Source organism: Lagopus muta, chromosome 1, assembly GCF_023343835.1.
Source record: "Lagopus muta isolate bLagMut1 chromosome 1, bLagMut1 primary, whole genome shotgun sequence".
NCBI lineage: Eukaryota > Metazoa > Chordata > Aves > Galliformes > Phasianidae > Lagopus > Lagopus muta.
The window spans coordinates 176,624,348-176,640,544 of NC_064433.1; the positions used below are offsets into that span (position 1 = coordinate 176,624,348).

At 39.5% G+C, this 16,197-nt stretch overlaps 1 protein-coding gene across 6 annotated transcripts in view; it reads left to right on the forward strand.

The window, feature by feature from the left end:
* Positions 1 to 16,197, forward strand: part of MICU2 (mitochondrial calcium uptake 2) — a 130,646-nt gene that overhangs the window by 71,938 nt on the left and 42,511 nt on the right. The window lies entirely within an intron of this gene.

Sequence of the window (16,197 nt, forward strand, 5' to 3'; positions counted from 1 at the left end):
CAGTTCCTCAGTTACTTACTTGGTAAGACTGTAATGTGACTGTGCTCATTCTATTCCTGTCCCTGTTATCTGTCCGCCCGCTTTACCAGAAAGTACTCTGTGACCTTTTATTCTCCCAGTGATGGGAGAGATGTGAATATGTGTAATGAAGCATGGAGCTCAGCTCTAGGTTTCTGATTTCAAATCTCTTCTGGTTTATAGAAGACTTGGATAAGAACAAATCAAAATTGTTTGTAAATTAAAAAAAAAAAAAAAAAGTTGTAAATGTGTTTTCTGAGGAGGAGCTTGGAGCACCACACAAATATAAAGTGCATACGTTATTGTCCTCGTGGTTTCCTGATCTCATTAATCTGCCCTGTTCCTTAGGCTTTTTTATGCTGACATTTCCATATTAGCATGTATTTTTAAACAATATATGTTTTCACAAAAAGGAATTGGTTTTTATTGCTTCCCCAAGAAAATTTTACTTAAGTGAGGTTCAGAAATGTGAAGTTCCCTAAGTATCAGGATCACTCAGAAGACCAGTGTCCATTAGTGCACCTGCAGAGGGAAAGAGGGGAAAAACCAAGCTCTAATTGTTGTTTGCTAGCTGTTGTCTGCACATCCTAACTGACCCGTGGAGCATGTTGTGTAGCAAAAGCTATTCACAGCCTGTGGTGCTCACTGCCCATCTAGCAGGGAGATCAGCATCACTTGAGGATATCGAGAAGGAAATACAGAAGGGAATTCAGAGCTCTGTGGAAAGACACAGAGAAAGAAGGAGGTTTGGACAGGCTGTTATTCGAGCCCATGGGAAACCTGGAGCAGAACAGAGTTTACAGAGCTGCAAGTGGTCCAAGAATAGAACACAAGAACCTGTAATAAAAAAGAGTTATCTTGTGTCTGCAAAAATCTATAGTTGATAAGGGTACCTGGCTTCCCTGCTGACATTCAATTTCTAATATTATACAAGGCTGAATATAAATCCTTAGAAGGACTATATGACCTTGAGAGACATGAAGATTCTCAAAATAGCCTGTTTTTATAATATATGACAAATGGAAGGAGCGTTTTTTCCCTTCAAATTTTGTATCAGTAAGTTAAAAACCTAGAACGGATTTTCTTTGGAGTTTCCCAGCCTGAAATAGTGAAAGACAGTGGGTACTGAATTTTTCAGTGTTGAAGATGTGGCTTTCAAACAGTAGTCTGTGAAAGCAAGGTTAAAGAAAGAAGTGTTTTTCAGTCTTAGCACTTCATACATATTAATTGGTTATTCCAGCTCAAATGATATACGTGCAGATTTTTAATGAAATGCTATGTGGATAAGATTGATTTGCAATGCAGCTGAGTTAATTTCTGTTACTTTGCTAATGTAAAAGTGGGAAACAGCTTCAAATAGAACAGAAAAATGACAAGAAAAATACGTGAACAAAAGAATCTTTGCGCCAACACATACAGCATTTCAGTTAATGTTAAGGTTTACAACAATGGCATTGCAGATTATTGATAGAAAAATGTTAATATGTGAATCTCATGCTCCATACAGTATTTTGAATATTTTAAAGTCACTGCCTTGTTCATTTTCTTGCAGAGAATTTCCTGGGAGAAAAATAAACAGACATAGCTCAAGCCTCTCTCCACGTATATTAAAGGTAGATCAGGTTCACAGAGTCATGGAATCATTGAAGTTGGAAAATACCTCTAAATCCATCTAGTCCAGCAGTCAACCCATCACCACCATGCCCACTAAATGGTGAACTTCGTACCAAAGCAGCAATTACTTCTGGAAACTTTTGGCTTATATTATAAAATTAATTCCTTTTTTAATCTTGAACAATGGTTTTAGAAAGGAAAATGGGCATGCCAACACTAATCCTAGAAATTTCTTCACTTACTGACAGTGAGATGCAAATTGAAAATGTGACCCTGCACACAAATGCTGAACTTAAAGCTCTAATGATTTTATGGTTTTCCACTTGCTTTCTATTAATCACTAATTTAAAAAATCTTATAAATTTTGATGCCCTCAAGCATTCATCCTCATAAATATTTGCTTACAAATTACTTGAGTTTGCCAATTGATTGTGATACGTAATACAGAAGGCCTAGCTCCATTCAAGGTCTGTTCTCAAGTTTTGTTTCTGCTGTCTTTCTTGCAGACTGTAGCCCAGAACATATGATCAGTCCCATTAAAAAAAAAGTGTTATCTCAAATACAGTCTTCACAACAGATTTGGAAAGTTGTTTAATTCTGGCTATGTTGTAGTGGTGCAGCAAGCAGCTTCCAAAATGGTGGGTTCCTTACTCAAAGCAGTCTGCTGGCTGCTCTGTCACTTCCCAAGGTCCAACCGAGACTGCTGGCTACAGGAGGGAAGTTAGCATCTCAGCAGGACTTCTGTACATCACGAGCAATATCTTCAGTGTGATCCAGAAGCACCCAGTGCTGATTCTGAAACACTGATGTCAGCGCTCTTGCTGAAATGTAGTAAACAATGAGCATGGATTTGCTTGGGGAATGTAAGAATAATAGTGCACGTTCAATCCTGGTTAGAGGTCAGCATCCATAAGGTATCCGCTACAGGTTGCAGACTAAAAATAAATTGCTGAGATGCTTGAGAGCTATTTTTACTTTTTTCTGTGATGCTTAAGAAGATGGTATCAAAGGTGCTGCGATGTCGCATAGGAAAGAAACAGCTGTGTTCTCTGAAGTCTATTATGTGCTTACTGTCTTCTACATTTTGTGGAAAAACAAGCTTCTGACTTCTATTACTCTTCTCTTTGCATACTCTAGCTGGTTTTCTCTCTTCACAGAACACTTTCTCAGTTTCTTACAGAGCTGTGGTCTTTTTTCTTTTGGAAATATTTATTTTTCTTGCTTTTTCCCCCCTAACGTTTTTATTCTTTCTGTTGTCTGTCCTTTTGCAAACTAAAGGAGTCCGTTCTCACTTTTATTTCTCCCTTGTTTCTTTTGTTGCTGTTGTTTTTTAACTAAGCCCCTAAAGAAGTGAATGGGGAATGTATGTATGTGTCTGTCTCCTGTAAGTGTACACAACATTGACCTGTGGGCAATGCTGGAAGGTTGGTGGTCGCAGCCTTCTGCTGTATATTCAGACAGGACAATGGGGAGGAACGTGAGGCTTTTGGTTTGTTCTGTGAGTCAACCATAACACAAGGCTGGACAGCTGCTGCCAGCCTTAGAAGAGCCGGGGATCTTGGAGCATGGGAAGGTACTTTGATGGAGGTACACCATCAAAACGTGTCCCGGACATGGCTACAAGGGAAGCCATTTTCTTCTCATCAGAGATTATTCAAAACCCATGTAGTAATTAACATTATGCAAATATGCCAGTTTTTCTTTGATATTGAAGGAGAGATGTCTGCTTTGTGCTCAAAAGCAATTTCAAACCACTGGTCTAAATGCTCTTTTGGTATGATTTCTCTTATTTGCATCTGAGCTGTAATTGCATTTTGTCCTCTCAGCTGTGATTGTCTTAAAACTAGAAATTAAGTTCATTGGTACAGACAGCCCAGAGAGCTGTGGGAGCCCCATCCCTGGAAATGTTCAAGATCGAGTTGGATGGGGCTCTGGGCAGCCTGACCTGGTGGGTGGCAGCCTTGCCCAAGGCACGGGGTTGGATCTGGGTGGACATTAAGGTCCCTTCAACTCAAACCATTCTGTGATTCTAAGATGTAAGAGTTTGGAAAAACCATAATCCTGGTTTTATTTGCTCTGTGTAAGTTACACTGGATGCTGGAGGATTCCAGGCTGAAACTGTTTGCAGTTACAGTTAATCCTATGAACTTTCATTTAATTTACTGAAGATAGAAAACCCACTTTCAAATCAGGTTCTGCCATCATTTCCAAATGGGAAGAACTGAGAAATGAAAGAGAAACTTTCAGCATAGTGATAAGCTTCTCTTCTTATCTCAGTTGCCGGTCCTTTATTTTGCCAGCAATTGCATTTATCCTATAACATTTAGTCTGCTGCTTTTGTTGGTTCCTAAAGAGAACATCAGCTTTAGGCCAAGGAAATAGAACTTGAGTTTGGATATAGACAAAAATGCCACAGAAATGGAACAGTGTTGTTTTTCATACGGGACTTTTTTTTTTAATTTACAATATTAGTAGTCAAATTTTAGTTCATTTCCTGCTTTTCTGAACAGAATCAATTTCTAGCCGTGTCTAGCCAAAGATATGACAGTAGGAAGCAGACAAGCAGAATGTGAGTGGTCTGAGAATGGACCAAACAGGAAGCTCAGTTCCTTACACAATGGGTTGATTTCACCAATAAATTAATGTTGTTACTGGACTTTCTTCTTCCCACAGGTAAGGCAGAAGTGGGGAGGACCATACTGAAGAAGGCATTAAGACTCAGGCCAGGATTTAAGTATTTAATTTACTGAAGTCCTCCAAAATCAGTGCTGTCTAGGTGAAACAGAACCACTTATTTTGTATGAGCTGTGCTTAAAATGATTTTATATGTCTGGTAATGTGTGCGTGAATAGAAGACGTGGCCAGTGAACTCTACTCTTTCTCTGATTAATGTTTAGCTTAATGATTGTTTCCAGAGAGAATGTGAGCTGTCAACCATCCATCTCAGCTATCTGGCATTGCAGCCTCCCATAGATGGCAAGCAGACATAGATCAGCAGTGTTGCCTGAGAAGCGTGGAAGGAACCCCTCCAGCTCTGCCTGGCTGCTTTGCTTTCACCTCGTGCTGCCTCCCTCCCCACTGCCAGCACAAAGCATTGCACAGCCATGTGCTGAATCCAGCTAAGGAACTCATTTTGGGTAAAAGGAGTCATTTCTTCCTGCTGGCTTTCTGAAGTAAAGCGTTTCTCCAGTCTGCTGTGTTTGCAGTTCTCCACTTGCCCCTGGGGATGCTGGAAATGGAAAGGCACAGAGGCAGGTCCATTGCTTTCCCAGATTGAAGCCCCTGAGACAAGATCTCCGTGAGTTCCTGAGCAAGCAGCAGCTTCTCAATTCTGTCCCTGCACCTCAGGGTATCTTGCGCTGAAGCACGTAACTCAGGCATAGCTAAACTTCAGAGCACCTTTAAAAAGTGAGAACACTGAGCAATATAACTATGCACCAAGAAATATAGAAATATTGCTGAGTTTGATCGCAGCATTGTGTTGTTTTATTCCTATTCAGACAAAAACTCTCACATGGGAGAAAAAATAAAAGCATGCACAAAAAACAGAATGAGAAGTGGTCTTGCTTTGAGTTGGGAATAGTGGTCCTTGCCCTACAGTCCTGGGGTTTTTTGCTCCCTGGTGATTTTCACTGGAGAATTGCTGCATAATCTCCTCTTGGTTCTTAAGCATGATTCAGTGTAAAAGAAAGTAGACACTGTGGTCTGTAAACCAGATAAATAATTGGATTGTCTGTGCTGCACCAGGAGTGCTGGGGGTGGAAAATACCAAAATGTTTTTGCTGTGTCCAGATTGTCAAGTGAATTCCTGAATGATGAATTCCTGTACACAGTTGGGTGGTATTTATTACTGAAGAAAAAATCTTAGGTGTGTTCTTTGACAGAGTTGCACAACGTGCAATAAATCATGATTTATTAGAGAACAACTTTGCAGGTGAGGAAACAGATGAACTGTAGTGCAAAGATACCAACTGTCATAAAATCTAACCCAGCTGATCTTGAACCCTGCTTAAGAGGCCTTGGTTCACAAGTTCTGCTCATTTGCTTTCTGCTGCGTAGATTTCTCTGTTACTCATTTTCTTTTATACAGGCCAAAAATTGTGAAATCTTGTCCTATTGATAAAATCAAACCTGCAAATTTATTTACTGTCAGGGTGATAATGAAGAAAAATATTTGCGATCTTACCATTTAAGGAGAGCGGGCTGATAACAAATGCAGAGTTTTGTGACAGGCTTATTTTGTTTTGCATATTGACATAGCGAAGATCTTTACGAAGAATGGCTTCACACCAAACTGCTTTTGTAAATATTTGCTTAATTTTTTACCGTTAGTGGTTTTACAGCAGGAAGCAGACACCTTGTTATCAACAAAGGCATCAGTGAATGAAATCTGACATTCTGACACAATGCCTGTGCTGGTTTAAGACACCTATGGCAGTGTTTTGTGTGGTTAACCTGTCGCATCCTGCATGTGTATTTGCCTTCAGTATTTTGCATTCAGGATTTGGGGGTTCCCAGTTATAGGCCATGTAATCTCATGTGAAACAACTGTTACTAAAGGATGTGCATCAAAACATTGCAAAACCAGCAAGCTCTTCTCGATAATCTATTGGAGGCTAATCTGAATTGCAATATTTGATGCACTGATAATATAGTGAAAAAGGGATTGAGGTCAATTTATGATGTAAAAACTTCTCAGTGTCTAGTAATATCTATTAAGAATAATATGAATTTGCATTAGAAAGTTATTTTTTTAAGATGTCAAGTGTAAGGAGGATAAGTCTCAGCTGATTTGCACTGAATTTTTATTGAAATACAGGAGTATTTTTAAAAGACCCTTCCAGTTTCATGTAACATTGTGTTTTATACAATTATGTGTCCTTAGCCTCATATTCCAGATTTTCCAGCCAATATTTTGTTAGAGCTTCTTCATGGAGATATAATTTCTGGTATGCTGTTACTGTAGAACAAATAAGAAGATCTGTATTAAGTTTTTGATAGAACTACAGATGCAAGAATGTTTCAGAAAATGAAGATTTTTCAATACTTTATGTCTGGTCTGTGTGTACATTAATTTTTTTGGATAAGATTATACTATTAGCTTGGAGAACCGAAGACTGTAGGGAGATTTCATTGCTGCTTTCCAGTACATGAAGAGAGCTTACAAGCAGGAGGTAGACTTCCTTTTTACACAGTCTGATACTGATAGGACATGAGGGAATGGCTTTAAACTGAAATATGAGAGTTTTAGGTTGGATGTTAGGAAGACATTCTTTACTCAGAGGGTGGTGAGGCACTGGCACGGCTGCCCAGAGAGAGGTGCATGCCCCATCCCTGGAGACACTCAAGATCAGGTTGGATGGGGCCCTGGGCAGCTTGAACTGGTGGATGGCAGCTCTGCCCATGGCAGGAGTGGTTGGATCTGAGTGGGCTTCAAGGTCCCTTCAACCCATACATTCTGATTCCAGAAATACCTTTCTCTTTCAAGTAGAAAACAAAAATTCAGGTTAGCTCGTCTCATAATAATTGACATCTGATTGATAAAGATCTTGATCCTGGAAGTCTCTCTTTGTATATTCTGTCCAGACTTAATATATCCCAACTTGTTCACTTCCTGAACCACTCTTTATCTGCAGCCCTTTTCAGAAGTTGAACAGATTTTCCTGTGCTTGGTAACACCTGAATGCCTGAGGTGGCAGTAACATGATTAAATCCTAACACAGTACGTGGCAATGTCTGTTATTAGGATTTAAGTTTGCTAGGAGAAGTTGTTTGACTTGGTTAAGTTTTCCTTGAAAGCACAATGGGCACAGGGTAGTTTTGTGTTTGAGAGTTGGATGTGATACATGCTTCCATGCTCCCACAGCATCAGCGTGGTCAGGAATGTGAGTGAACCTGAGGAAAGGGTGTGATGCAAGACTGAAATTGCTGGAAAACAGTTGTGTCTCTTGTGCTTAGTGAAACTTACTTGTTTGCTCTTTTTTCAGGAAATAAGAGTTTTAGGTTCATAGTGCTGGAAAGAGAAGAGGTGCTGGCATGGGAGCAGAGGTAACAATCAGCAGCAAGGGAGCTTCAGTCACAGCAGAGAGCAAGAGGAAGGACTGAACAGCGGTGGTCAGAGGAAAGGAAACCATGCAGCAAAATCACTTACAGAGAAGTAGGTTTTGCCATGTCATTGTGCAATAGGCAGGTGCCTGCATCACAAGACACAAGACAAGGGAGGTACCTAGGGTACACTGCTTGGAAGGTCAAACAGGAAAATATATTTTGGGTCCTCAAAGCTTTACTAAGATTTGCATTTTAGCATTTATGTCTGCATGATACAACAGCAGGCTTATAAGAAGCTCCTGGCTTTGTTTTGTTTTTTCTTGTTTCTCCTTTTGTGACAGTGCTGACTAGTTGGAGGATGATGCAGAATCAGAGTTCCTATTTGTATTGACTGCAATGCTTACTGATTAGGAAAAGACTTGGCAAGGCACTACGATCTGGAAGTACTTTGCTAGCTATTTAGCTTTCTGAAGAACAACTGCTAATGACAAGGTATATTGCAACTTCTCAGTGAATGAAAGCAGTTATTAAAACTCAGCACAAAAATAGTGTCAATACTAAAACTGCTCAGACTTCAGTAGAGCTGTAAGCAAGAGGCAAGTGGTCCCCACACATCTTGAAGGATTTAGTTATTTTAAGTGTGAAAGTTATTAGTTGTTTAATGGCACCTGAATGGAAAACAGATTCCCTGAAACGAATGAAAATATATCATGTACATACAGAATCCTTGTAGTACAAGTAATGGAAAGATCTGGTTATTAATAACAGGAGCCTGCTTGTTGTATAAACATCGGCTGCCTTCGGATTTCAGAAGTCTTGCAATGCTTTCTGCTTCAGTTAACTATCCCAGGTTTGTGACATGCTACTGTATTATTTAAGATACTTAAAAGAGAAATCGCATTCCTTTCTTTTAATACGTGTGAGCAAGTTTCAAGAACTCACGCAATCCTTCATGGTCTCTGAATACTTTTAATACTATTAATAAAGACTTTTTATTTTTATAAAACACCACACGCTGTATGGGCGACGTTTATAACATAATACTGACGTAACCACAGAAAATATCTCTGGGATTTTTCTGTACTGCTGTTTGGTAGGTTACTTCAGTGTTATTTCTTTAATAAATTCAGTGGGACTTAATCAGTTCAGAAACATCCTGCTTAGCTGACAATTAAATCCTAACAGATGTAGTGTGAAAATCAGATTCCGTGAATTTTCATCACTCTTAAATGTATTTTAATTTCTTGCAGTGTATGTCCCTAGCACAGTCAGGTATTGTTTTGTACCTAAGAAGTACAATCTGTTTTTAAAATTCCTTGCATTACATTACACCGTTCAGAAATGATAGTGATGTGGTGAATGCTGGCAGGGGCCAGAAGTGCCTGGTAGGTTCCTGCCAAAATCTAGTTGCATTCTAGCCCCACAGCTGAAAAGCTGTCTGTAACTCTTCTGGTGCTCATGGGTCAGTGCTTTCACTTAGGCCAGAACAGAATTTTTGTTGTATTAGTCACACACTAATACACTTGATTCACATACTTGATTCTTTTTTGAGTAATACTGATATAAGTTGAATTTTTTTCCATAAGAAATATTGCGCCGTGATTATTTTTTTTAAATATCTCATGTGGAGCCATCAAGTACTGCTTTTCTTCTAGGCAGTCGTGACAGATAAGGTATGCATCAAGTCACAGGAAATGAAAGGAGCCATCACTGCTTGCCGAGTGGATGGCTGGGTCTGCAGAAAGATGTTTGAGTAAATGCACTGCCCGAGCCTTGAGAACACTGGCATCTATCTCCTAAGGGGAGAAATTGCCCACCTTACATGCTTGGCTTTTGCTGCCTAGCCTTCAGGCACCTGCAGTGGTTATAGCACAGATTGCAGTCTGCAGCCTGTCATCGGCTGTGAAACAAAAGCAAATGCCAAGCTCAGAGTTTGTTTCCATGCATAAAACATCCAGGTTTCTCTCATTAGAGAGGACATGTTGCAGAGCCATGTCTCAGCAGCCGCACTGACCAGAGGGCCCGGCCCCTCACCCTGCCATCCCTGGGGCTGCACAACACCTGGTCCTTCGGCTGCCTAAGCCCTTGTTAAATTTTTCCCCTCAGACCTGGGAAAAGCTTGCGTACCTGACAGCCTAAGAATTGTTCAGCTGTACCTTACAGCAGCTACCACTTTCCCAACAAGTTCTGCCTTGCTTCTTACCAGATGGAATTGTGTAAACCATGGCCAAGCCAGCTACCATTTGTCTTTGTTCAGGTTATTTCAGCAGCTGACACACGAAGTCTTCTGCCTGATACAGCTTGCTTTCCCAGGTACTAAAAATACTAATTGATTACTAACTAATACTAATTAAATACAAATATTGGTCATTTTGTCTTGTGTGGATGGGCATCTGCTTCACCACTGGACCTTTTGTATTGAATTGCTCTCTTTGAGAACTTTCAAAGAGCCTCCCATGCCCTGACACAGTGAGTGATTCTTGTCTGTGTGATTTTGGTGATGGGAAATGTGACAGCTTACTTCTGTTATGTTGTCCCTTTCTTGGAAAAATATAAACCTTAATGACCAGAAATTTCATCAGCATCTCTAGCTTGGTCTAACAGCAAAAGAGCCTGACTATTTAGCAGAAGAGAGCATTGTTTTCTGCAGAGTGTTTGATGGTAAATATGGACTCCATTATTGAATGAATAATGAGGAGCTTTGGTATGAAATATGTATTTACAGTGGGCAACATAAAGTGAATTCATCTTCTCAGTAAGAGAAAGCTGTCTGTTGCTTACTTTTCATTTCACAGAATCATAGAATGGCCTGGGTTGAAAAGGCCCTCAAAGATCATCTAGTTTCAATCCCTCTGACGTGGGCCAGGCCATCAGCCATTAGACCAGGCTGCATTCGTTTTGAGAATTGTGATGAGCCTATTTTGATTCCCATTTCAATTTAGTCTTTTTACACAGCAGCTAAAGTAAATACTCATTCCAGAACAGCCACTATTCTTTATCTTTACTGCTGTGCAGAGGATACAGGGTATCTGATCACTGTATGAACGCTTGTATCTATTACCTGTATTAACAAGTAATGTAGTGATTTCTATAAGCTGTACCCTCTGTTAGGTAATACTTAGTGGCTTAGCATTTCTTTTTAGTGTTCCGTGTCTAAGTGTATCAACGTTCATCATGTATGTTCTAAAAGTCAGCTTGCATTTTAGCAGTTTCAAACTTAAAATATAGGCCTTTCATAGATGTTTTCATGCTGGATTTAAAATCAGTTGTCACTGCAGCTTACACTGGAAACTGGTGACACAGCATTTTCTCTGTTGCTTGAAAATTCTTCTGATATCCAAGCTAAAATTAATCATTCTCTGTTTAAACCCATTTGCTTTTGTGCCAGCATTTCCCATTTCCTAAAATAAGGGGTTTTCTTTGAAATCTTAACCCCATGGTGTGTAATAGATAATTATATTACTATTCAGCACTGCTCGTGTTAGGTTAAGGAAATCCAGGTTTATTTTTATCTCATCTGGATGGAGGAGGCCATCTGTTCCATGGTTTCATGTAGGTAGCTTTGTTCCATGGTTTTTGAATTTGATTTCTTTTTATAAAGCTAATTGCATTCCTTGGCTCAGAGCACAGCCCACTCGCAATCATTATGGCCTAGGGGATGGAAAAAAGATTGAACTCAGGAACTTCCTAAGTTAATGCTGTTCCTGAAACATCTGATTTGTCAAAAGGCAGCATCAGTGACAGGGAAAAGTGATACAAAGCAATGCTTAGTAGAAAAAAAAAAAACACTCGTATAGTATACACTTCACTCCCAGTCACTACATGTAGAACAGCATGCAGCACTGCAGGTGCTTTGGTCTCCATTTGTAGCTCCATGCATCTGCCAGCTGAACATACTGGAGTATGGCAGCAAGGAGACAATGCAAGGGTAACTAGAGGCAGCGACACAAAATCCCAGCATACTGAACTCTGCTATAAGTAAACGAGATGCTGTTGATAGGAATTCTGATGTAGAGGGTAGTTGTGCTTTTATGTTTGTCTCCTTCATTATCTTTACTGAATAAATATTTCTGTTCTATTTTGACAGGCCTAATACAGTGTTTCTTCTGCTGCTTAATGGAATCAGAAATCTTTAGAAATCTGAATGTATAATTAAAGCCAAGACAAAGACAAATGTCTTGTTGTGGTTTGCTCCTTCAGATGAGTTGAATTGGGATGGAGAAGTGATGCTGGGTAAATAGACAATTCTAGAAAAGACACAATTCCATTTCTTAAAGAGACTGCTGATCTTCAACTAGATTTTTTTCTTTTTGGCAGGCTTTTCCAGTAGAATCTGAGAAGTTTGAAGTGACAGGGTCAAGAGAAGAGACTTATCTTCACTTCTCTTGTTCAGTTTGAAAGTTCACCCCTTACAGAAGAAGAGGTGCTCTGGTTAATGTTTGAGACTTTTTCTTCTACTAGTAGGGAATGCTGCTGGGCAGCACGTCAGTAATTAATTACTAAACTTTTTATTAAAAATGCTTATTTTCTTCCAGGTTGCAAATTAGCAAAACTGTTTTGGCCACTGTGGTATGTCACAAGTAGCATCCATTGTTAAGCTCTTTGATTTCTCGTTGTTTTAGTCATATCTTACCTTTTGGGGAAATTCTAAGGCTTTTCATGATCTGCTCCACTTTCCATTACCCCTTTCCCTTCTGAATAAAGACGGTGTTTCACATCAGTTTTAGGTAACAGCCTTCATTCTGATACTCCGAGAAACTAGCAAAAACTGGATCTTTCCAGCAGTCTTTTCATGTAACAAAGATCAGGTAAACCTTTCTTATTTAGTTTAAAATACAGAAGCCTTCTGTTACCTGTTGCGTATCCTTGGAGCCCCTGCTGTACGAAAACTTCCCAAACATCTGTTAATTGCTATGTGACAGATGTTAATGATGTATAAACAAGTCAGACTCAGCAGGGGCTATTACTTTGTTTTCTCAGAGCTTCTGTATTTGCTAATAACACAATGAGCTCATCTTAGAAGTTAGAAAGAAACTCCTGGTGAATTTAAAAGTAAAACCGATAATGGCATTGGCCAACAAGTAGAGGAAAGCAAGTCAGCCACTGAAAGGAACACGTGAGAAGGAAGAAGAATGCAGCTAGAAACTGAAACTGCAGTAATGTCAAAACTTCGGCACTTTGTGAAATTATGAAGTAGGTCTGCACAGGACCTGTAAAAAACCCAAAACAGTGGGCAGCATCTCCTGTAGGAAAGTTCCCAACTTGGTAATTAGAATGTCCTTCTCATGGTGACAAAGTGGTGGAAAAAGTAATGGCATCACTGGTGTCATCTGCATTAGGCTGGCCTAAAGTTTTCACGTGAGGTTGCACTTCAGAATCTTATAAAGGGAAGAGGTTCCTTCTGGAAATTCTGGCATGACAGAACTGACTTCAGCAATGAATAACTACTGCATTTAGCGCTAGTCCTCTTCATGATTTCTAGGAATCTAAAATGTCTGAAGTTAAATGCTGTACTTAGGCCAAAAATCTCTTCCCCTCAAGTAGCACTTTTTTCACTTATGCCAATTCTGAGTGATCTGAAGCCAGGCCAGGCTGGATGTGGCTCTGGATGTGGTTGGTGACCCTGCACATAGCAGGGGTTTGAAACTGGATGATCATTGTGATCCTTTTCAACCCAAGCCATTCTATGATTCTATGATTCAATTCACTAAGTGCTAATGGGTGTTGGTTGTAATTGTTATGATTCTGCTGAAAAAGAAAGTGATGTGTTATGTTATGCTAGAAAAGACATCCAATACTTCAGTTCCTTCTTTCAGTAGAACAAATTGCAAAGTGGGTATGTTTCTTCTGTGTGTATTTGTTCACTCTTTTCTTTCTATGGCTGGTGTTAGGAGAGTTTGGGAGGATAAGGAACAGATGGATAATACCACCTATTGCAAAAATACAGTTATCTGGAGCACAACCATAGAATGGATCTAAAGTGGATCTGAAAGACCCTTGTGAACTTCCTTTTGTTTTCATTCCTCATGTTTTAGAAGCTGCACATACCTACACTGAACAAAGGTAGTAATTAATTTACTAAACCCTTTCCAAATCTCTATCGAGAAGTGTCATTTGTCCCCTTTTCTCCTGTTATACAAATGCATTTTTAGTTTCTTTGAGAAAAGCCTGCTGCAAGGCAAAGGTAAAGAGGACCTATACATACAACTAGCCCAGGTCACCCTACACAGTAAATGGGCACCATCAGTGCATGTACAGTTAATCCTTTCATTCCCAAGGTTTTACATTAGTTATAATTTTAAATCTAACTATTCTGTAAATTCAGTAGCAATGTGCTGAGACATCTAGTCACTGTAAATTCCTGTTCATAAAGGAGATGTATGTTCTAAAAGGCAATAGGATTTTGCCTTTTTGGTGTCTTACCTTGCTCTGCACAGCAAGACAAAATGTCCTAGGCCTTGATCTTAAACACAGAGCTCTCATTAGTGAAATTGTCTATGTAGAACTGTCTCCTCTCAATAAAATGTCCAAATTCAGTGATCTCATGTCAGAAGAATTACAGCAAAGTTAGCTTTGCTCTCTTTGTCAGCTGTCAGTGAGATGTAAAGCCAGGATACAGTCTTAAGTGCATACTAAATAATGTTATTGTCTTTGGTGTAAGCAAGGGGACTACATTTTAAACTTCCACGTGAGACCTGCCAGCTGAATGGCAGCAGAACCACCTGGTCTGTCAACCACTCCTACCAAATTTTCATTCCTTTTTCTGTAGAGATGGGTGTGCAGTTTCCCTTAACCACAGGGAGTTCACTGTAGTTCATGGGTCCCCCCATAAACTTCTCTGAACCTTTTGCAGTCACCAAAAAGGTGGTATCTGCGCTGTGTTCCACAGAGTTTCTTACCACTGTCAAACAGAAAAAAACTGTAAGATGCTGGGAAGAATACATTTAATCTGTGAAGGATGTAGGCAGCCATAAGGGAGTCAAATTCTTTACATCTGATTGAAGGACAAGGCAGTAGCAGAAAGGAACGGGAGTGAAGATCGACAGCATCATTGTAATAGTGCAGCAATAAAAATGTTGTATCTTGATGAGTTTTCCAAACTGGACGTTACTTTCTTTTTTCCCCAAACATCTGGCTAAGAATTGCCGAGGTGTAACAAGAGGAAGTTTTCCAAACTGATGCTTCCGACAAAATTTTATTGTACTTTCAAATTAGCCATCACCTCTTGGAACATTTTTTGCAATAGTTCTGAGAAATCTAAGTGCATGTTGCTGTAGTAGAAGTAAATGAATCTTCAAAAAAAAATATTGTTTTAGCAAAAAAGAAAGCATTAATGATGGTATAAATAATTTGATATGTCGTAGGGTGAAATGGAAAAAAAAAGTGAGGTACTGTGTAAACTGTATCTACATAGCATTTTATATTTACAGGACTCTTGAGAGCCCACTCAATTTATGTGAAATGTCAGTGCTCCCAGTTACTTACCCACTGCAGTAATTTAAATTGGCTTGATGCACTAATATGTCAGCTATTTACTGCTTGGACACAGGCACTATAAATGCCCTCCATCTGAACAGAATTACGGTAACAGCACTACATTTTTCATGCTGATACCATGAACAACTTCAATTTTTTCACAAATTGCTTTCATTTAAATTTTTAAATTATAGTAAGTTATTCCCTTTTTCCATTCCACTAGGAGAAATAATTAATGAAGTTTGTACTTAGATGAGTAAGTCTAAGAAAAAACAGTAGTGGTTGAATTAATGTCACTGTTGCCTTTTGAAACCCAAACTTCAGTTTAGTGTTTCAAATGTGTGACCAAGTACCAGTGTGTACATAAACTGATGAGGTAATGCATGAGCAGCAGTCTATTGGGAGCAGTAGGACAAAGTAGGTGACCCACATGGTCTTTTGTGGCCTCCTTATCTGTCATTCTTGCATGTTGGAGTGTTTGTTACATATCAGAGTGCAATAAATAAATGGTAGTTGTTTCATGTAATTTGGCACGGTTTGATATGATTTGCATTTCCTGCTTAGTGTATGAATTATATCTAAGCTAGAAGGTGAAAAAGAAGAAAGTCCTGTAAGAAAAGGAAGGTTTATTGTCTACAGTAAAGAACTGCAGTTTGATTTCCTACTGCAGTTGAACCACTTACCTTTCACTGGCGCATGCCCTCTAGCATAGACAGTGATAAGACAAGGGGGAATGGTTTTAGTTCAAGGAGGGAAGGTTTAGATTGGATGTCAGGGGTAAGTTTTTCATAGAGAGAGTGGGAAGGTGCTGGAACAGGCTTTCCGAAGAGGTTGTGGATGCCCCATCCCCGGAGGTGTTCAAGGCCAGGTTGGATTTGGCCTTGGGCAGCCTGGTCTAGTACCAGGTCTGGAGGTTGGTGACCCTGCCTATGGCAGGGGGGTTGGAACTTGATGGTCCTTGGGTCTCTTTCAACCCAAGGCATTCTATGATTCTATGATTCTGTGATCCTCTTTGCTCTTATTCCAGGATTAATTAGTAAG